Source organism: Ovis aries, chromosome 1, assembly GCF_016772045.2.
Source record: "Ovis aries strain OAR_USU_Benz2616 breed Rambouillet chromosome 1, ARS-UI_Ramb_v3.0, whole genome shotgun sequence".
NCBI classification, from domain to species: domain Eukaryota; kingdom Metazoa; phylum Chordata; class Mammalia; order Artiodactyla; family Bovidae; genus Ovis; species Ovis aries.
Genome location: NC_056054.1, coordinates 18,352,104 through 18,374,784, shown reverse-complemented (window position 1 = coordinate 18,374,784; position 22,681 = coordinate 18,352,104). Strand labels below are relative to the sequence as shown.

The window sequence follows — 22,681 nt, the reverse complement described above, 5'->3', positions numbered from 1 at the left end:
ACACAAAATCTAACACTACTTCCTGGCGTAAACCCCTTTGCGTTAGTATTCTACTGCTGCTCTAGCAAATTACCACAAACTCAGCAGCCTGAAACCACTCAAATTTATTATCTCAGAGCTCTGAAGGCGGCAAGTCCAGGTGGAGCCTGGCTCAGCAGGGCCCTCTGCATAGGCTATCCCAAGACCAAACCCAGAGGCTTGGGAGGGCTGCATTCCTTTCTGCAGATTCCGGGGATGAGCACCTTCCAAGCTGCTCCAGGCTAAATTCAGTTCCTTACAGATGCAGGGCCCGAGTCCCCATTAACTTGCTGGTTATCAGACAGTCTTTGCTTTTGTGTTCCTCTTCAGATTTTCCATGCGATACCCTTCAGCCACAGTGGGTTAGGTTCCTCTTACACTGATCTCTCCAACTTCCCCTTTAACCACATCCTGCTTCTGTTTTCAGGGAGGAGAACCTCCTTGCTTTTCAGGTTCGTGTGATTAGACAGGGCCCACTAGGATAATCTAGGGCAACCTCCCTATTTTAAAGCCTGAAGCTTTCATTCCATGTGCAAAGTCCCGTTTGCCATGTAAAGTAACATATTTACAGATTTCAGGGATTAGTGTGTGGACATCTTTCGTTGGTTTTCCTCGTTGTTGTTTTGGGTTTTGATTGTTTTTCTTCTTACAGTGCTACGTGGCTTGTGGTATCTTAGTTCCCCAACCAGGAATCAAACCTGGGCCCCTTGCAGTGGAAGTGAGGAGTCCTAACCACTGGACTGCCAGTAAATTCCCACGTGTGGGCATCTTGGAGGGACCATTCTCCTTAACACACCCTTCATTAAATTCTCAGTTCCTGTAAGACAAAGTAATTGCTCCTCAGGAGTCTAGCAGTTTCTGACTACAACCCTATTTACTCTCCAACCACCTCTTGCTCCTCCCAACCTCACTTGTGCCCTATGCTCTAGCCCCTCTTCTTTCTATTTATTGAACAGTTCTTGTTGCCACTCTCCTCAAGGTCTGTCTGGAATTTATTCTCCATCACCCTGCTATTTCACCTGACGCACATTCTTTGATACTTACCTTAAATGTAACCTCAGCCAAGATTGACTTCCTAGGATCACTCTTTCCTACCCCTACTAAGATACCTAAGACATGAAATAATCTATGAGAAATATTATAAATATTATATCCTGTGTATAAACATTGTACATGAAGTGATAAAAAGTTAGCATCTTCAGACTATATAATCATCCACCTAAAAAAGCCAAGAGACTCAACTGAAAAACCGTTAGAACTAATAGAAAATTGAATGAAGTAGGTGATTATATGATTTACTTACAAAATCCAACAGCTTCTTAAAAACTATACCAGCAATAATCAATTTTTAAAAAGGTAAAGGGAGAAAATTCCACTCATGATGGCAACAAAATCTACAAAATACCTAAAAATAAACTTCAGAAGAAATGAACAAGATTTTCACCAAAGGACATAAAAGATCCAAATAAATAGACAGACAGGTTTCCAAGTGAGAAAATTCAATAATGGAAACAGGTCAGTGCTCCTGAAATGTCAGTTCTCTATAACTTTAGTCTAAACCCAGTCGAAATCCATGTTTTTGTTTGTGTCTTTTTAACTTAGATCTAAACAATCTGAGGGCTTCCCAGGTGGCACAGTGGTAAAAGAATCCACTTGCCAATGCAGGAGATACAAGAGACTCGGGTCCAGTCCCTGGGTCAGGAAGATCCCCTGGAGGAGGAAATGGTAACCCACTCCAGTACTCTTGCCTGGAGAATCCCATGGATGGAGGAGCCTCGCAGGCTATAGTCCATGGGGTTGCCAAGAGTCGGACACGACTGAGCAACTGAGCATGCACTCACACAAAGTTAATCTGAAGAGTTCATACCCAAGAAGAGTGAAGAAACTTTTTGATGAAATGAGGATTTGCCTTACCATATTAAAACCAACTCGAAGCTATAATTATTAAGCTGGATGGGTACTGGCACAAGAAAAGACAAATAGATCAATGGAACAGAACAAAGTCTAGAAATGAGCTGTCTCAATAAAGAGACACATACAGACACGGATACATAGACACATATATAACTGAATTTATCCGTATATTTGAATTTACAATAAGCATGTAAGTTTTTTAAAAAGATACGAAGGATACATAGCTAACTGTTGATGTAGTTGCCTCTAAGAAATAGTACAGGACGATGAAAAGTACTTTTCCCTTCATACACTTTGAAATAAATTTGTTATAGGTCACAAGTATTGCCTCTATAATTTTGAAAATTTTAAAAATCAGACATATGGGACTTCCCTGGTGATCCAGTGGTTAAGACTTCGCCTTCCAATGCAGGCTGGAGCAGGTTCAATCCCTGGTAGGTGAGCTAAGATCCCACATGCCTTTCAGCCAAAAAAGAAAACTTAAAAAAACAGAAGCAATACTGTAACAAATTCTATAAAGACTTTAAAAAAATTTAAAAATAAAAGTCAAACATAAACAAATGGGACCTAATCAAACTTTTAAGCTTTGGCATAGCAAAGGAAACCATAAACAAAACATAACGACAACCTAAGACTGGGAGAAAAGATTTGCAATTTGACTGACAAAGGCTTAATTTCCAAAATACACAAACAGCTCATATAACCCAGTAATAATAAAAAAAAAAGTAAACAAACCAATTAAAAATTGGCAGAAGACTTAAATAGACAGTTCTCCAAAGAATACATACCGATAGTCAACAGGCACATGAAAAGATGACCAACACTGCTGACTATCACAGGCACACAAATCGAAACGTCATTGAGGTAGCAACTCACACTGGCCAGGATGGCCATCATTAAAAAAATCTACAAATAACAAATGCTGGAGAGGGTGTGGAGAAAAGGGAACCCTCCAACACCGGTAGTAGGAAACGTAAGTTCATACAGCCGCTACGGAAAACAGTCGGAAGGTTCCTCAAAAAAAAAAAAATCGAGTTGTGATATTTCCTTGTAATAGCACTCCTGGGCATATATCTGGAGAAAACTCTTAATTCAAAGATACATGCGCCCTGATGTTCATAACAGTACTTTTACAATGGCCAAGACATGGAAACAAGCTAAATTTCCACTGACAGATGAATGGATAAAGAGGACGTGGTGTATATATCCACAATGGAGGACTACTGAGCCATAAAAAGAATGAAATAATGCCATCTGCAACCAGATGGATGGACCTAGATATTACTGCACTGAGTAAGAAAGAGAAAGACAAATACCACGATAGCACCTACATGCGGAATCTTTCTGAAATCCATGACACAAAGGAACTCATGTGCAAAACAGAGACAGGTTCTCAGACTCAGAATACAAACTCATGGTTACGTGAGGCGAAAAGGGGTGGGAGAGTACAAATTAGGGGTTTGGGATTAGCAAGTATAAGCTACTATATGTAAAATAGATAAATGTCCTATTATATATAGCCCAGGGAACTATACTCAGTATCCTAATAAACCATAATGGGAAAGAATATGAAAAATAATATACGTTATCAGTTCAGTTCAGTTAGTAGCTCAGTCGTGTCTGACTCTTTGCAACTCCATGAATCGCCAGCACACCAGGCCTCCCTGTCCATCACCAACTCCCGGAGTTCACTCAGACTCATGTCCATCGAGTCAGTGATGCCATCCAGCCATCTCTTCCTCTGTCATCCCCTTCTCCTCCTGCCTTCAATCTTTCCCAGCATCAGGGTCTTTTCAAATGAGTCAGTTCTTTGCATCAGGTGGACAAAGTATTCGACTTTCAGCTTCAACATCAGTCCTTCCAATGAATATTCAGGACTGATTTCCTTTAAAATGGACTGGTTGGATCTCCTTGCAGTCCAAGGGACTCTCAAGAGTCTTCTCCAACACCACAGTTCAAAAACATCAATTCTTCAGTGCTCAGCTTTCTTTATAATCCAACTCTCACATCCATACATGAGCACTGGAAAAACCAAAGCTTTGACTACAGGGACCTTTGCTGGCAAAGTAATGTCTCTGCTTTTCAATATGCTGTCTAGGTTGGTAATGTCTTCCTTGGTGGCTTAGATAGTAAAGCATCTGCCTGCAATGCAGGAGACCAGGGTTCAATCCCTGGATTGGGAAGATCCCCTGGAGAAGGAAATGGCAACCCATGCCAGTACTCTTGCCTGGAAAATCCCATGGACGAAGGAGCCTGGAAAGGCTACAGTCCATGGGGTTGCAAAGACTTGGACACGACTGAGCAACTTCACACAAGGTTGGTCATAACTTTTCTTCCAAGAAGCAAGCGTCTTTTAATCTCATGGCTGCAGTCACCATCTGCAGTGATTCTGGAGCTCCCCAAAAATAAAGTCTGTCACTGTTTCCATTGTTTCCCCATCTATCTGCCATGAAGTGATGGGACCACATGCCACAATCTTAGTTTTCTGTATGTTGAGTTTTAAGCCAACTTTTTCACTCTCCTCTTTCACTTTCATTAAGAGGCTCTTTAGTTCCTCTTCACTTCTGCCATAAGGGTGGTGTCATCTGTATATCTGAGGTTATTGATATTTCTCCTGGAAATCTTGATTCCAGCTTGTGCTTCCTCCAGCCCAGCGTTTCTCATGATGTACTCTGCATAGAAGTTAAATAAGCAGGGTGACAATATACAGCCTTGACGTTACTTTTTCCTATTTGGAACCAATCTGTTGTTCCATGTCCAGTTCTAACTGTTGCTTCTTGACCTGCGTACAGATTTCTCAGGAGGCAGGTCAGGTGGTCTGGTATTCCCATCTCTTTCAGAATTTTCTACGGTTTGTTTTGATCCACATAGTCAAAGGCTTTGGCATAGTCAATAAAGCAGAAGTAGATGTTTTTCTGGAACTCTCTTGCCTTTTCGATGATCCAACGGATGTTGGCAATTTGATCTCTGGTTCCTCTGCCTTTTCTAAATCCAACCTGAACATGTGGAAGTTCACGGTTCATGTACTGTTGAAGCCTGGCTTGGAGAATTTTGAGCATTACTTTACTAGCGTGTGAGATGAGTGCAACTGTGCAGTAGTTTGAACATTCTTTGGCATTGCCTTTCTTTGGGATTGGAATGAAAACGGACCTTTTCCAGTCCTGTGGACACTGCTGAGTTTTCCAAATTAGCTGGCATATTGAGTGCAGCTCTTTCACAGCATCATCTTTCAGGATTTGAAATAGCTCAACTGGAATTCCATCACCTCCACTAGCTTTGTTTGTAGTGACACTTCCTAAGGCCCACTTGACTTCACATTCCAGGATGTCTGGCTCTAGGTGAGTGATCACACCATCATGATTACAAAAATATAAATTGGTATACTCTTTTAGGAGCAATGTGAAAGTACAGGTATGCCCTGTTTTTTTTTTAAATTTAAAGTTATTTACTTTAATTGGAGGCTAATTACTCTACAATATTGTATTGGTTTTGCCATACATCAACACGAATCCACCACGGGTGTACACGTGTTCCCCATCCTGAACCCCCCTTCCACCTCCCTCCCCATCCCATCCCTCTGGGTCATCCCAGTGCACCAGCCCCAAGCATCCTCCCCTGTTTTTTGAAAGTTTGATTTGCACCACTTTGCTTCCATGAAACCTGTGCCATTATCTGTTTTTACTAAATGAAAGAAATTCAAAGATTTTCACTTTTATGAAAAGAGATGAAAATAGCTTTCAGTATGTTTTGCATCCAGTAGTTATAGAGGCAGCAAGCACTCAGGGCAGTGACGGTGGCACCACCAACTTCCTTTCCCAGTAACTACACTCAGCATCTCCTCAACAAGCCAACATGGCTTTGAAGTCTTTTTATGAGCGTCTGGACTTCATCTTGATTTATTTTGTGCAACTCTTAGCAAGATGTATCCTAGGGTTTCAGAAAGGCCTAAGAGAACTTGTAAGAGTGTCATGCTCGGCATAAAAATGAACATAATTAAGCATTTAAACTGTAAAAACCAAATAAAGATGCATTTGCACTGAACTTGCCTGTATCCACCATTCAAGCTGTTTATACTCAGAAAGAACACTGAATGCTGAAAAAGTTACTATTGGTTCTGCTAGCAGAGAAAGTGTTCTCTTTTAATTGGCATCCAGTAATGTTATGACAAATTGGAAAGTCTACTGCTTGAGTGGACTGATGCGTGTACAAAGCATGTTGCTTCATTAAGTTATCTTACACTTAAGGCGATATCAGTCTTTTCAAAAAGATGAAACAGAAATCTCTGGATGGGGAATTCCCTGGTCGTCCAGACGTTAAATCTCTCATGACCAATAGCCTGGGTTCAACCCCTGGTCAGAGAACTTTACTTTTAACACCACAAGCCACACAGTGCAGCCAAAAAAAAAAAAAAAAAGAATTAGAAAGAAAGCAAGCAAGCACTAGACAACGGCGATAATAGTGTTACAAGAGTAAAATTTAAAGGTACTATGGATGGTTGGATTGGTTTCTGAGGTGAGGGCAGCTTCATAGCTTAAAGGTTACTTGTAAGAGTGCTTTGGCTGATACTGGAACTGCTGAAAAGCTCCCAGAAGAACAGAAAAAAATAATTACAGAAAGTGGCTATTCACATAAGCGTTTGATTACAGCAAAATTGTAATTTATTGGAAAAAAAATACTGAGCAAGACATTTATTTCAAGAGAAGAAAAGCAAGCTGAGGGACACAAGGCGTCAAAGGAGAGGTTTACCCTAGTGCCTCCTGTTGACACCACTGGTGATGGCTGTCCTAAGGCCTCAGCTACTGCACTTGGAAAATATGAGGGCATTTAAAGGTATCGGTCAGAATACACTTCCTAGTATGTTTCATTCACATCCAAGTAGCTGGAATATCCAAGTGAATTTTTTTCTGAGTACATGACTGGATATGTTAGTCCTTCTGATGAAAAATACTGTTGAAAAAATAACCTCGATAATAGGTGTCTTGTGATTATCGATAATTGTGCTGCTCTCCACCTGGTATTACCAGGTATAGCAGTAACATTCTAAGACACTGTTGCTGCAGCTGTGTGACTAAGGCCTTGGAGTCAACAACTGAGGCTTACTATATGCAAGAAGTGTGATGCATCTTATTGCCACTGAAAGAGAAGAAAACTCCAAAGCATCTTTATGAGAGACTGCAAAGACTAAAATATAAAGTGGGCAATTGCTAGATTCACCGATATAGAGAATAAACAAGTGGTTACCAGTGGGGAAAGGGAAGCAGGCAGGGGCCATATAGGGACAGGGAAAACGAAAGGTTAATATGCGATTATATGAAACCTTGTGTGTGAAACTTTTGAAAACTGAAAAGCACTACAGAACTTAAAGAATATTTCATTCAATAAAAAATATAAATAAACAAAACACAAATTTATTAATTAAACTGGCAACTGCTAACCTTGGAGATACTTGCAACAGGCTCAAAGTCTTACTGAGAAATGGCATTTGGAAGAAACTGTGTCCTGAAGTAACAAGCAATTTTAGGGTTTCAAACCAACAGTAAGTGTGGCAGCAGTGACTACAGCTGAGGAGGCTGGGTTTGCGGAAGCTGATGAAGGTGCTGAAGTGTTCTGGCATTCTACGACCAAGAACTGGCAACCAGCTGCTGCAACTGCAAGAGTAAAGGCTATTGACTGAAACAGCCCCAAAGTGAAGTCATCCACAAACTGAAATGTAGAGCACTCACAGAGAGTTTTCACTATGACTGAGGGCTGCCATGACTGCAGAAAAGTATGACTCTAATTTTGAAAGGACATGCAAATTTAGGGCAGGTTTGCAGGATGCTTTGAGTGTCTATAAAGAACGGGGTGATAGAAAAATATGTTAGGCTAAGCAATCAAGTACACTGTCCTATTCAAGCCTGTCACAACAGCCAGAGCAGACAACGAAACTCAACCTTTGACATCAAGGCAGACAGCCATAGAAGATGTAGATATAAATGACCTGCTTGATCTGATGGATCCAGATGATAATGAGAAGCTGATAAATGACCCGCTTCCCCTTTCTCCTACACCAGTCTGTACCTCTGAACCTCGCACCACCCCAGCCTCTGACAATTCAGCCTAACACACCATCACCACCACCTCTTAACCTTGCTCTCTTCCTGATTCTGGTGAGTGAAACAATACCGTAAATACAGTATTTCTATCTTTTACAGGCTGTGTATTTATCAAGTCATTTCTGCTTTCACTATATATTAGTGTTATTTTAGGTTTTAAGTGTTTTTGGGTACGCTTTGGTAAGTTATGTCTGGGGTCTGGGAACACTCAAAAAGTTCTCCATACAAATTAACTGAAATTGTTTCTTCGCTTTCTAGCACTTCAGCTTATGAAAGGTTTTATAGGAATGCTGTACTTTCAGATGACAAGGGAAACCTATAGCTATTGAAGTTTACAATATTCATACATCTTGACTCACCATTTCTATTTCTATGACTTTTTTCTAAAGCAACACTTCAACAAATATTTTAAAAAGACACGTGCATGGATATTTATCAGCAACAATGATTATAAGAGCAAAATACTTGAAACAACTCAAATGTCAATCAACAGGGAACCAGAAAAATACACTATGATACAGCTACACAATGCTATCAATATCACTGCTACCATGAGGTCATGACAGGAAGTAGACAGCAAAGGCGTTCACAAAAGGAAGTTAGTGACAAGATTTTCTGCAGCTGTCAACACCTTCTATGGCTGTCTGCCTTGATGTCAAAGGTGGAGGTTCAGTGTCTGCTCTGGCTGATGTGACAGGCTTGAGCAAGACAGTGTATTTGATTGCTTAGCCTCACACATTTTTCTGAGGCATGTCCTGACACAGAAAAACAGCTAGAGTATACGGCTTAAGTGAAAAACAAATCTTGTAGAATAGTAGGTATGTGAATGTATATATGGCCCCATACTGGTGGTAATAAGTAAGGACAACAGTAATATTTAAAATTAAGGTTAACAACAACAAAAAAATTAAAGTTAAGAAGGAAGCACACAGATATAGGAATACACACCAAGCTGTTGATAATAATTATCTCCAAAAAGTGGGTATGGAGAGGGTATTTTTCATAATATATTCACATATTTAATTTCTGTACCCATGCAAGTAATAAATGTACAAAGTTTCCAAAGTGAAATAGAAATTGGAGACTCGTATTTTCAGTAGCACAAAGGATATGTACTGTGTCCAATCCTTCCACAAAAACAATGAAAACTTTAAGATATAAGCAGCCTGCCTACAAAAAGCAGGTGGTTCTTGGAAAGATTTTTCTTTCCTATTAAAAGGGGACTGAAGTGCCTGATCTCAGCCCTGCCGCATTCCTTCTGTCCTGAATGCAGATGTCACAAGTGAACTGCCACAGCCAGTGACTTCAACCGAAGGCTCTAGCAGACACACGACCAATGGATTTACCATCTGTTCAGCAGCTATGACAGTGAGAATGGTGAACTCATCACCTATTTAATTTCTGACTTTTCCATTAAGGAAAAAGATCTACAAATAAAGAGGCAGAACAGTCTAAGGAGGAAACAGATCTCCAGAAGTGGATGACATTCAAAGCAGCAAGTAAGAGCTTAAAATAAGCCAAAACAAGGAGGAGCACAATATCCTGATATTCTGAAAGAGATGACATTTCAAACTCACTGCCAGGACAAAAGTTTGACAACATATTCTAGTGGTGAGGCTGTGGGGAGAATGCTCATCCATTACTGGTGGTGGGAGGGATTTGGCAATATCTAACAAAATCACACAGGCTTCAACACTTTAACCAAATACTCTCACTTCTAAGAAACTATCCCAAAGATACACTGACAAAAACACGAAAAGACTTATGCACTGGCTGATTGCAGCACTCTGTACTATCGGAGAAAAAGTTCTCCAGTACACCTTCAAAAACTACGGTGTACTGACAAAACGTAGGATCATACAGCCATAAACAGGAATGTGCCCTCTCTGTCTCTTTCTTTCTGAATAGCTTCATCTAAATGCCATTAGGCTTTAGGGGCCAGGCAAGGCAGGCACATATATCTGAAGTGCAGACAGAAGGGGCATCAGGCCATCATGAGGTCTGGGAGTGACAGAAGGTGATAGAAGGTGACCGAAGACAGGAAGTGACGTGGGACTGACCAAACAGATGAAACACAGAGACTAAGAGGAGCCAAATTCCTCAATGATGGAGACGTGGGCTGCAAGTGTGGAAAAAGGCTGTTGTTGTTCACTTGCTCAGTCGTGTCCGACTCTTTGCGACCCCATGGACTGCAGCACGCCAGGCTTCCCTGTCCTTTACCATCTCCCAGAGCTTGCTCAGACTCATGTCAATCGAGTCGGTGATGCCATCCAACCATCTCATCCTCTGTTGTCCCCTTCTCCTCCTGCCTTCAATCTTTCCCAGCATAAGGTTTTTTTCTAATGAGTCCGTTCTTCGCATCAGATGGCCAAAGTATTGGAGTTTCAGCTTCCGCATCAATCCTTCCAATGAATATTCAGGATTGATTGCCTTTAGGATTGACTGGTTTGATCTTCTTGCAGTCCAATGGACTCTCAAGAGTCTTCTCCAACAGCACAGTTCAAAAGCATCAATTCTTAGGTGCTCAGCCTTTTTTATGGTCCAACTCTCACATCCATACATGACTAGTGGGGAAACTATAGCTTTGACTATACGGACCTGTGTCAGCAAAGCAATGTCTCTGCTTTTTAATATGCCGTGTAGGTTTGTCAAAACTTTTCTCCCAAGGAGCATGTGGGAAAAGATAAACTAGAATGTATCTTTTGGGATGTACTGGAATTCAAGGTATCTGTGTGAAGTAAAGGTTTTCAATATATACACATACAAAAATATAAAAAAAACTACAGATGTGGACTGTGTGTGTGCTTTTGTGTGTGTACATGCATGGAAGTCCTAGCTCTGATCACTGAAAGGGCCCAGCAGCAGTCATATCCCAGTGGCAATGAGCACACCTAGCACCTAGATCTTGGTTTTTAAATACCATTCTCCACTATGTGATAGGAATTAGGGATCCTTAGAAGAGTGGCTGAACTCAGGGCTAAGGCAGAGAGGTCACAAGATAAGCCTGACAGTAGGAAAGTACTCAAAGAGTGACATGTCAAAAGGATAAAGCAGTCGGTTTGAGGGGCTCCTAATGGCCAGATCTGTGGCAATTCAGACTGATAATAACAGATCATGACCCATTAAACAAGAATTTAGTAAGTGAGGAGAGGAGAAACCTCTTCCTTAGAGTGGAAAGAATGTAGAATAATGTAATTAGAAAATTATTTAGCCATCATTTTAGGAATAATTCAGCTAAGAAACATCAAAGGATGCTAAAACTAATAAGTAATACTTTGAGAAATGGAACATTTTAAAGTATCTCCCCAAAAGAAACATTAATTACAGAGAGGAAAAGAGTAATTTTAAAATGCAGAAATCTGACAGGCACCACCATAAACTAGTTGAAGGATATATGGGGGTTCCTTGTTATATGCTGGCAACTTATTTGTAAGTCTTAGATGATTTCAAAATTAAAAGTCAAAAAAGAAAAAAAAATTAAACCAATGTGCATATAAATGTTCAAGTAAATATCAAATAAAAGACTGTGCAACCAATTAAATGCTGTTTATGAAAAAAATTTTAATGACGGAGAAACGCTTCTGAAATCGTATTGAAGGAAAAAAAGATACAAATATCATATCCTCAACTATTAAAAAAGAAAAAAATTGGAATAAAAAGAAAACTAACAGACTTATGCAGAGAATCTGTTTTTTTCTGGCTGTGGGAGCACACCTGGCCTCCCTGCACAGCCACAGAAAGCTGCAGGTTAAGAGCCGCAAATGCTCACAGCCAGCTCTCTTCAGCAGGCAGAGGGCCTGCAGCAGTTGGGCTCATCCCCTCCTCAAGCGTTCAGCCTAGCTCCAAGAAGGAAATGTCTCTCTTCTGTTCAAAGCTCAATGCAACAAGCACCAAGTGCCTGGGATTATTACAAGCCACGGAGGATACTAGACAATCAAATTTGGACCCTGCCCTGGAGGAGTTTGACTTCTCACTCCCCATTTGCTCTTTCACTCACCACAATCTGATCTAGCTTCTGCTCCTGCCTGTTGCTCAATAAGTTTACCACTGACCACTTAACTGCCAAAGCCACTGGACACCACAGCTCTCCCATCACTTGGCCTTTCTAAAGCATCTGAGACTGAGAGAGAGTACAGGGTGGTATAAGAGCTCTTTCTCGCCTTCTTTACTTTAGCAACACCAACTCTTCTTTTAAGACTGTTCAAGTCTCATTTCCTTCAAAAAGTTTCCCTTAAACACTGCCCGACACTATGGCAATCTGTGCTCTGCTAACACCCCATGCTTACCTCTGTCCTAGCACTTGTAAAATATCTTGTCTAAGGAATTAGCATATAATTTGAAAGCAGATCTATAACTTGGGTCTATGAATCACCTACAGTTAACAACACAGCACCTAGTACACAGCCCATTCAAGAAATGTTTGTCTAAAGACCAAATGAATAAATTTTAATTATATTCCAACTCCAGATACAATATAATTTGCTCACATTACAAAAATATATACTAAAGACACAATGTGTGTGTGTGTGTGTGTGTGTGTGTGTGTGTGTGTGTGTGTAGAGATGGGGGTGGGGAGAGGGAGGAAGAGAGAGAGCATGAGCAATTTTAAATGTAGAGAGAAGCTTGACGTGCTGTATGTCTGAGTTTTTCTTATATTCTCATTCCACAGAGAAGGAAATGGCAGCCCACTCCAGTATTCCTGCCTGGAAAATCCCAAGGACAGAGAAGCCTGCCAGGCTACAGTCCATGGGGTCACAAGAGTCGGATAAGACTGAGCAACTAACACACAGATACACCCAAGACAATCTCATTCCCCTTCATTTACCATCCTTATGCTGACTATCCCAAACTTGATATATTCCACCCAGATAGAAGACAGTTCCATTTCCATTTATTGAACTTTTGTTTTGCGGGGCTTTCAGCCACACTGTCCAGCTTGTGGGATCTTAGTTCCCCAGCCAGGGACTGAACCTTGGCCCCGGCAGTGAAAGCCCAGAATCCTAACCACTACGCCACCAGGGAATTTCCTCTACTTAACTTCTATATCATCATCTAGATGTTTCACAGATGTCTCAGACTTCCCCAGTAAACCCCCTTTCTCCAGTGTGTTCACTATTTCAATAAAAGGCAACACCTTCACAGGGGCTTCTGTCAAAAACCTGGAAATCAACCTTGATACTATCCTCCTTCTCACTCTTACCCTCCACATATAATCAATCATCAAGCCCTGTGAATTTTACCTCTTAAATACTTCTTGAATCCATCCATCCCTCTATCTTCACTGCCACCACCATATTTCAAGTCACTATAATCTTTTGCTTGGACGATTACCACAGTCTCCTAATAAACCTCCCATCTCTATTATTTCATATGTGATAAATGTAATATATTACACTTTATAAATTTAAGGTATATAGCATGTTACTTTGATACATTTATATATTGTAATATGATTGCCATTTAAACAAGACATACCATATAACATTATAGCACAATATTATTATCTGTATTCATTACACTGTACATCAGCTCTCTATGGGTTTACTACTTGCTAAGCCTGTACCCTAAACCATCATCAGTCTTATCCCCCAATCCTTCATCCTCCGGTAACCTCCATTTATGCTCTAATTTTTCACGTTTGCTTTTTAGATTCCGCATTTAAGTGATACCGTGTAGTACCTGTCCTTCTGACTTATCTATTTAGCGTAATGTGCTCAAGGTCCATCCGTGTTGTCACAAACAGCAGGACAGCCTCCTTTCTCGTGGCCAAATAATATGTGTATGTATCACATCTTTTTTTAATCCATTTATCTATAGATGGGCATTTGGGTTATTTCAATATTATGGCTATTGAGAATAACGCTGTGATAAACAGGTGTGTACATATAATGCATCAATATCCTGTTTTCATTTCCTTTGGGTACTCCCATATCCATTCTTGATCCTCTTCATTTTCCACATAGCAGCCAATGTGGAATATTATTTCATTCCCAGGTTTAAACTTCTTAACTTCCCCACTGCCCTTAACAGGGCCTGTAAGACTGGTGACTCCCTGCCCACCTCTCCTGCCGCCTCTCACCGCCTCTCCTCTAGGAGCCTGCCACAGTGAACATCTCCCAGTGTTCTGAAGTTGCCGTGCTGCCTCCTAACGGCAGGCTGACGCCTCCTGGACCCTACCACTTCATCTAGCCAACTCCCACTCAGTCTTTAAGTCTCAGATTAGAGGTTAATTCCACAGGGAAGCCTTACCACACTTTAGGTTGGGTCTCCCTGTTAGAAATTCCCACAGCACATATATATCCCTATCCATTACATAGTGAGCTTATAATCACGAGTATTTACTTATCATGAGTAACGTGCTTAAAGTATATATTCTGGCTAATCCAGAAAGTGAACATGTCTATTTTATTTACCATTGCATTCCTGGTAGATATTCAGAACCTATATGCTCACTGACCAAATGTTCAATCACTTATAGTCTGCTCAAGAAAAGGTACAAAAGGTACAGAAATCTAGTTTATTTTAATTAACCATAAAAATTATATAAAAATTTGAACTCAGTGAAACAAAATACACCAAACTCTTGTCATCTGTAAAAACATCCTACAATGTGGTTATTTTCTAATCTATACCTGGAACAATTTTTACTTGGAAATGTTAGAATTTTGCTGACCTTCAAGTATCAGGCATAATGAATATGAACGCAGTTATTACAAAATTACATGGAGCAAAAACTACAAAGTATTTCCTGAACATATTTCCTGTGAATAATTTTGAGGCAAGCTAATTAGAAGTTATTACATACTATTTATTATCTGGGCTTCCCTGGTGACTCAGACGGTAAAGAACCCACCTGTACTACAGGAGACCTGGGTTCGATCCCTGGGTTGGGTAGATCCTCTGGACAAGGGGATGGCAACCCACTCCAGTATTCTTAGAGAATACCTGAAGAATCCCTGTGAACAGAGGAGGCTGGTGGGCTGCAATCCATGGGGTCACAGAGTCAGACACGACTGAGTGATTAAGCACAGTTACTACCTAGCTTCCTGAACAAGTTACTAAAAACAGTCATCAGTTTTTTAAATGGTTTTGCTGAATGCAAACCTCCTTTTCAGACGATGCATGGCTAAGCAGATTTAAGTAGTTAATTAATGTGCAATACATTACAGAAGAATATTGCAGAAATTGTGCATTTACTAATTGCAAGTCAATGCAAGGGATAAACTAATATTGCTAATATTCATACAGTACCTACTGTGGACTAGCCAAAGTTCTAAAAGTTTTATATGATTTAACTCACTGAATCTTAACAATCCTACTAGATTATCATTCTTATTATATAGAGAACAAACAGGCACAGAGAGAGAAAATTCTCTAAGATCACAGAGCCAGTAAGTGGCGGAGTGAGGATTCAAATTCAAATGATCTGCCTTTAATCATGTAACTCTTCACTTGAAGAGGCTATATGGGGGCAACAGAACAAAAATGAAATAGAACCAGTACAGAATCTAAATGAGAGTGGAAGAAAGGAAGGGGGAGGGTCAAGGGGAAGTGTAGTAAATGAAGACCACACAACAGAATAAAACTATGTCACAGGACGGTTACAGATTACAGATAATTAACAAAAGTTCTCCAAGCGCTGCCCACTCCCAGAAGGTTCTGTAAAACAAGACCTAAGAGCCAAGATTAAAGGGAGAGCCTTACGGAAAAAACAGTAAAACACCATTTTTTAAATAAAATTAGCACTCAAGTGCCAAAAGTGAAGAAAGAAAAATAACACCAGCACAAAAGCCTCAATGAAAGAGAACAATTAAGAACTGCTAAAAACACAGTAAGAGTCGTGAAGGCCCTGGTGGATAAAAAATGAGCAAAAGAAAATGAAAAATAAAATTTTAAAAAATATTACCAAAACGAACCCAAACCCAAAAACACAAGAGCTGCCACAGGAGATCCAGTATAGATATAACTGGTATCTGAAAAGAGAACCCAGCATATAGAACAACAATAAAAAAAGATACACAAACATGGATAATTAGAGAGAGCTGGGCTGACACAAAGACAGAGTCCTAGCTTCTCCAAGCCACAACAGCCAAGGTGGCAAGGAACACCTGAAGATCTCCAAAGGGAATTAGAACACTAAGACAATGCTGAGGTTCCAATTAGTCACTGTGTGAATTACAGACTTATTGCCTCTTAGCTCCAAATTGTATCTTTCTGCTTGCTCTGTGAAAATGGATCTGGGCCCTTAAAGTATTTTCCTCTCGCCAGCTGACAGGATGTCAAGCGTTGTGGCGGGCACAGGAAAGCCGTGGCTTCTGGGTTCCAGTGTGTTCCTCTTGGGAGGCTCCAGAAACATACAGGCTTTTTCCAGTGGACAGCAGTCGACCGGGAGCAACAGCGGCCAACAGCTTCTCTCAGCACTTCTCTTGGGCAGTGTAAGACATGTAACAGAGTGCATCATAGACACTCATCTGTAATCCAGTGATCCATGGGGGTGTCCACTACACCAAAGTCTGAATCTCAGCCTGCAGTGAGTGTGCAGCAGGTTGGAGAGCTCTTTGTTGGGCATGCTAGCTCAGCCCGGTGGTGGTGGCTGCTCCTTAGACCTGTTTATTATATTCTTTAGCGTTCTCTTTACTTTGTATGACAGTTATTTGGACATCATTCACATACTATACAATTCAACCATTCAAAGTATACCTTCTAATGCTTTTTAGTATTTTCAGAGTTGTGAAAACATGACCACAATCAATTTTAGAACGTTTCTATTACCCCCAATTGATACCCTGTACCCGTTAGCTATCATTCCCTACAAACCTCTAGCTCAGGCAACCACTAAACTATTTTCTAGTCTATAGAACTGGCAAATGTTTATAGATATTTCATATAAATGGAATCAAACAATATGTGGTCCTCGGTGACAGGCTTCTTTCATTTAGCGTAATGGTTTCAAAGTTTTTGCATGTCAGTACTTCGCTTCCTTTTACTGCCAAGTAACATTCTATCATATGGACATACCAACATTTATTTAACCATTTGTCAGATGACAAACATTTGGGTTGTTTCCACCTTTTGGCTGAACAATGATGCAATGTGTATTTATGCAGAAATTCTTATACGGACATAGGTTCTCATTCCTCTTGTGTACATTACATGCAGGAGCGAAATATACCCAAGTTATATGATAACTCTATGTTTAACTGTTTAAGGAAATGACAGGCTGTTTTTCAAAGCCACTGTACCATTTTACATTCCTACCAGTGTATGAGAGCTCCGATTTCTCCACACCTGTGCCAACACTCCTTATCATCTGTCTTTTTGATGACAGCCATCCTCGCGGGTGTCAAGTGGCATCTCAGTGTGGTTTTGATTTGAATTTCCCTAATGACTGATGGTGTTGAGCATCTTTCCATGTGTTTATTTCTTTACTTTTGCTAGCTAATCTCATGTTACTCTAATTCACTGTTAAAGTTAATAATTCTTACAGTAAACTTTACCTACTCAAAGTACATGGATTCTCTCTCTTGACTGGACCCATATTCATATCACATGTGCAGTAAGTGACTTTCTGAATAGAAATCAGACGTCAACATCAAGGGGTCAGGGCTTCCTTGGTGGCTCTGATGGAAAAGGATCCACCTGCAGTGCAGGAAATCCAGGTTTGATCCCTGGGTCGGGAATATCCCCTGGAGAAGGGAATGGCTACCCACTCCAATATTCTTGGTGGAAAATTCCACAGACAGAGGAGCCTGGTGGGCGACAGTCCATGGGGTTGCAAAGAGTTGGACATGACTGACCTACTAACACATCACTTTCACCGAGGTTTTAAAACAGGAGAGAGAAAAGTAAAGCTGAAAAATAATCTGTCCCTGGTCAGCTGTTCCCTTGAGAAGTAGCTGAGAAAATGGGTAAATATCCAAGGAAACAGAACTTTCAGTTTTGAATGTTTTATTTTTTGTTACAAAAACAGTCTTTTCTGAATAGGAGCTGTTTGGTTTAATTGAGTTTTTGCTTATTTGTTTTAATGGTGTTCAGAGGACAAGTTTCTAGACATAATTTTTTATTTGGAAAAGTTGACTTGAATAAGTCTTGAGGAAATTCAACTGGAATATTTGAAAAGATGACTGTGCTTTGAGCCAGCTGAGATAAAAGGGTGGGCCCTGGTGTTGGAGGGGGTTAGAAGATGGCATTATGTCCAGAAAACCGGAAGCAGAAGGGTGCAGTGTGGGAGCAGTCAAGGGCAGTGCTGAAACACGGGTGAGGCTGTGCTGCAGTGAAGCCTGCAGGCCTGTCTGGTGACCCCTGCTGCACACGGTAGGTGGCACACAGGAGGCAGCGAAGCCACAGAGGCACAGAAACGTGCATGTGGACTTTAAACCTTTAAATTTAAGATAGTGCTTTCTCTGGTTAAGGAGAGAGGATACCAGGGGAAAACACATAAAGGGTTTTTATTGGAACTGCCAAGTTTTGTTTAAAAAAAGAAAAACAAACTGAAGCAATATGGTATATTAAGATTTGGTATAATGGTATTATTTGGTAAATAATGGATATCAGTATATTGTTCTGTTCCTGTGGGTGTAAAGTACATCATGAGAAAATATGAGATAAATGTCCCCTTTCATTGCTATTATGTCTCTGAGACTTCAGGTGTCTTAGGTCTATGTAGTTCCACATTGTTCATCAGCTCATATCTTTTTTTAAAAAGGGTAAGAAAAGAAATATAATACTACGGAATAACTATGCTGGAACCATGCTGGAAGCTATGCCATCTTAGCAGCCCAAGCAGAAGCCATTATTACACATCTGAGCACAGCAGAAGGAACACAGTGGCACCTGCCCTTGAGAACAGTGTGATGCACGCAGTTAAACCGGCACAGACATTATGAGGTGGTGTGAATTAGTAACTGTCCAAGCGGTTTCAGAAAGGCTGCAGTGACGAAGCTGAGACAGGCCTCAGACGCTGTGCTAAAGGGGTAGAAATGAATCCCACTGGCAATGGAGAGCCAGTGACGGCGTTAAGAAGAGAAATGACAAGATCATATCTGCATTTTAGAAAGATCGTTTGAGTAGGACAGCCTGAGGAAGGCCAAGCAAGGGTTAGAGGCATGTGTAACAGCCCAGACCATCTGCTGTCTAGAGAAGGAGCATCTCAATGGCATTCAAAATAATTCACGGCCACCAAAGAAAATACCAGAACTCCTGTCAGGAAACTTATCTGATATTTAACTTCAGTGGACACTGGCCTCCTCAATCCCTCTGTCAGACATTTTGGGGCACATGAGGTTCAGGAAGAATCCTCAAAAAGTGTGAAAGTTCCACATAATGGGAGGCAGTGGTACCACCATCACTTACCACCTGCTTCGTGGCATGGTGCAGTTTATGCAACACAAAATGGCATCAATGAGGTTAATTTCATAAAAACTGGATCCTATTTTAAACAAATAGGACCATAACTAAACTTGGCAATGAGATGGTTAGTAACCATGAAACGTTTGTACCTCAAAGAAGTTCTCTGCTTACCATCTGGCCAAGGAAGTATGCATAAGATTTCCAGGACTTAAAGGGCAGTTGTTTATTTTTCTTTTACAAATATTGGTGTTCCAAATCTTTTCAACTTTTCTGGGATGGCAAATGTCTGTTAATTGTATGGCACCCAGAAGATTTTCCCCAAATACACACAATCTGTCCTTTCAAAGTGAAGAACATGTCTTAACAAAATCTGGAAACGAGTTTGGTTTTTCTTTTTTTGAGGGGTGGGGAGTGGTTTGGTTTGTTCCTTAAGAAACTGTTGAGTGCATTTTGAAAACAGACATCTGGTCATGTTTCCATCCTTACGTTATTGTGTTGCCAAAAAGATGCAGAAACGTCCATTATAAAAACTCTCATGTTTCCATGTCAGCAGTTCTCAAATTGTGGTCTAAGGCCCCTAGAGAGTTTCTAAGGCCTTTTCAGTGGATCCATGAGTTTAAAACTATTTTCGCAGTAATTCTCAGACAGTATTTGCCTTGTTCACTCTCATTCTCTCACAAGGGTCCAGCACAGTTTCCCAGAGGCTATAAATATGATGACATGTAACCATATCATTGTCCTCACAGCTAATGGGATGTGTGCTACTGACTTAAAATCTCAGTAATTTTTAATACATTAAGTATCAAAAGACAAACCCACGAAATAAAAAGTTCTTTAGGGTTTCAATAATTTTCAAACTTATAAAGTGGTCTTGATATCAAAGACTCTGAAAAATCACTGCTATATATTTAAAATTTAGGAATAGAATAATGAAATCCTGTATATTAATGTATTTCAAACACAAGGTTCCCATGGATTTTTAAATCATGTCAGAAGCATATAAACATGCCTTATTTCTATCACTTTGTAAAGAAAACCACAAAAGAGACATTTACTGACATAGACGAATTCTGTAAGACAAGGTGATAGATAATATTTAATTAGAATAACATAAATTGTGTAGAAGTTCATAGCGGAGGAACTCCTGTCAGCCTGGATAACCAGGGAGAAGCCGAAAGGAGAACAAATTAGAATTAAACCTGTATTATCATCTTTACAAATATATTCAGAAGAAGACTGAGAAGGAGCAAAATTTCAGGCGGACAGTCACAATGATGACGACAGGCTGAAGGAGAAGCACATGTATTTTAACACCCCAGGCAGTGAGCACATTATAACATCAGTGACAAGAGAGTACGCAGATGCGTGTATCACTTCTGGGTGAGGGCTGGGAACAGCTGAATAAACATGGACAGTTTGTTGGCATTTAAAGAATGTTTAAATTGGTATGGTATTCATATCGACCAACTCTTCTCTTCCTGATCTTAGGATAATTCCCTCATGCCCAACCCACAAAATTCAGCATTTCAATCATTTAAGATGTATTAAAAAAAAAAAAAACAAAACATAATGTTGGCAGTGGTTATGTCCAGGTGGCGGGAATTTAGGCTAACAATCACTTACCATGAACCAGGGAATATACTAAGCATTAAGAATCTTAAAACTATTATTTTTATTATAAGAAGTCCCTTAAGTGTCTAACAGTACAGGAGCAGGCTTTTTACATCTATTTGCTCAAATACTCAGAACCACCTTGCAAGGTAGGGATTTTTTAATCCCATTTTACCAGTTTGAAAAACCAAGATGACACAAGAGGTTCTGAAGACTGTCCAAGGTCACATCGTCGACACTGGTGAAGCCGTGATGGAAACCCTGGTCAGCTGACTCTACCCCAGGCAGGACATGTACACACCCCTCCAACTACTGCAACAGCCTAACTGGGAACCTTCCCTCCAGCCACACCTTATTCCAAGCTCTCCTCATCCAGAGGTGTATTATGATTCTGTGTAGCAGACATGGTACTCTGATTGCAAATCTCACAATTTTCCATGGCAGGGAAACAGGACATTCACTCCTCTGGTGTCTCCACACACACTGACCTTCCTAAAAGGCAAGGCCGATAAAGTCATCTCCCACCTTCAAGTACTTCAGTGGCTCCTCCTCAGTCAGGATCAACTCCTGACCTCACAAGCCTTCACGGCCTGACTTCTGCAGCCTCCACACACTTCCCAGACAGACTGTTCTCCTGCCATTCAAGCGTCTTCAGGATGCAGCCACACTCTCTGATATTTCTAGGTCATTACACACATTGTTTCCTAACTGAAAAGTCTTTTAAACCTGCCTCTACTCAGCTAATAATTAGTTATCTGAGACTTAGGTAGGTGTGAGCTTCTCCGGGAAAATCATTAATTATACTCCCTGTGTGACATCAGGTTCCCTTTCAGGAGATCCCACAGGACCCCCAAACACAGCACATTGCAATGTATTCTAACTGCTAGTTCACTGGCTTCTGGTCCTCCCAGACTACAGGCTCTTTCAGGCCTGGGATATGCCTTTTGTATCTGCAATGCCGTGACCGATCACCGAAGCTAGTAGAGAGCTCACGTTCAGTAAGTACTTGTGGGATGACTAGAGGACCTAGTGCAGCAGAACAGACAGACACATGCAAAACCAAGTAAAAAATAAAATAGGATAGGTGTGAAGATAAGAAAGGTGAGAAAGGAAGAGTGTGGCAGGATGCCAAGGAAGTAGAAAAGGGTAGGAAAATCTGGGGGAACCCTGGAATTTCCTTACCTGATTTCTCAAAGTTTCTTCAAATCCTGCAGCTGCTGCCAATGAATATCATGACCATGAGTGCCTAATCTGAACGAGGTACTGGGCAAAGCACTTTATAGAAAACGATTTCTCTCTAGTAGTGCATCTGATTTCGCTACCTCTAATCTTCCACAGGCTGGGCCGCGGTGCTCATAGAAGATGTAGCAGTCATTAGTGCTGTCCAGCACTCACTTCAGGCTCTTTGCTTTCCAGGCACACGCTTAAGACTGCAATTCCCTGCCATTCCTTAAAATTAGGCATGGCCATGTGATTTGCTTTAGCCAGTGACATGGAAATGAAAGTGACATGTGCCACTTCAGGTCAGATATTTTAAAATCCAGTGTCTTTTGATCACCATCTTCCACTTGATCAAAATGGTCATGGAAAACCATATTAAGAAGAGTTTCCACCAGCAAGGATCCCTGAGTAACTGAGAGGAGCAGAATCACCCGTGTAGTCCTGCTGGACACATGGCACGAATGAGAAGTCAA

General features: G+C 40.6%; 1 protein-coding gene and 1 long non-coding RNA gene across 5 annotated transcripts in view; one reads left to right on the top strand and one right to left on the bottom strand.

Annotated features, from left to right (window-relative positions):
• ST3GAL3 (ST3 beta-galactoside alpha-2,3-sialyltransferase 3) overlaps positions 1-22,681 on the bottom strand; it is a 224,543-nt gene that overhangs the window by 198,092 nt on the left and 3,770 nt on the right. The window lies entirely within an intron of this gene.
• On the top strand, positions 353-19,937 carry LOC121819140 (uncharacterized). Its single transcript, XR_006059371.2, has 3 exons — positions 353-8,081; positions 12,697-13,806; positions 16,296-19,937. It is a non-coding gene; the product is annotated as an uncharacterized LOC121819140 (long non-coding RNA).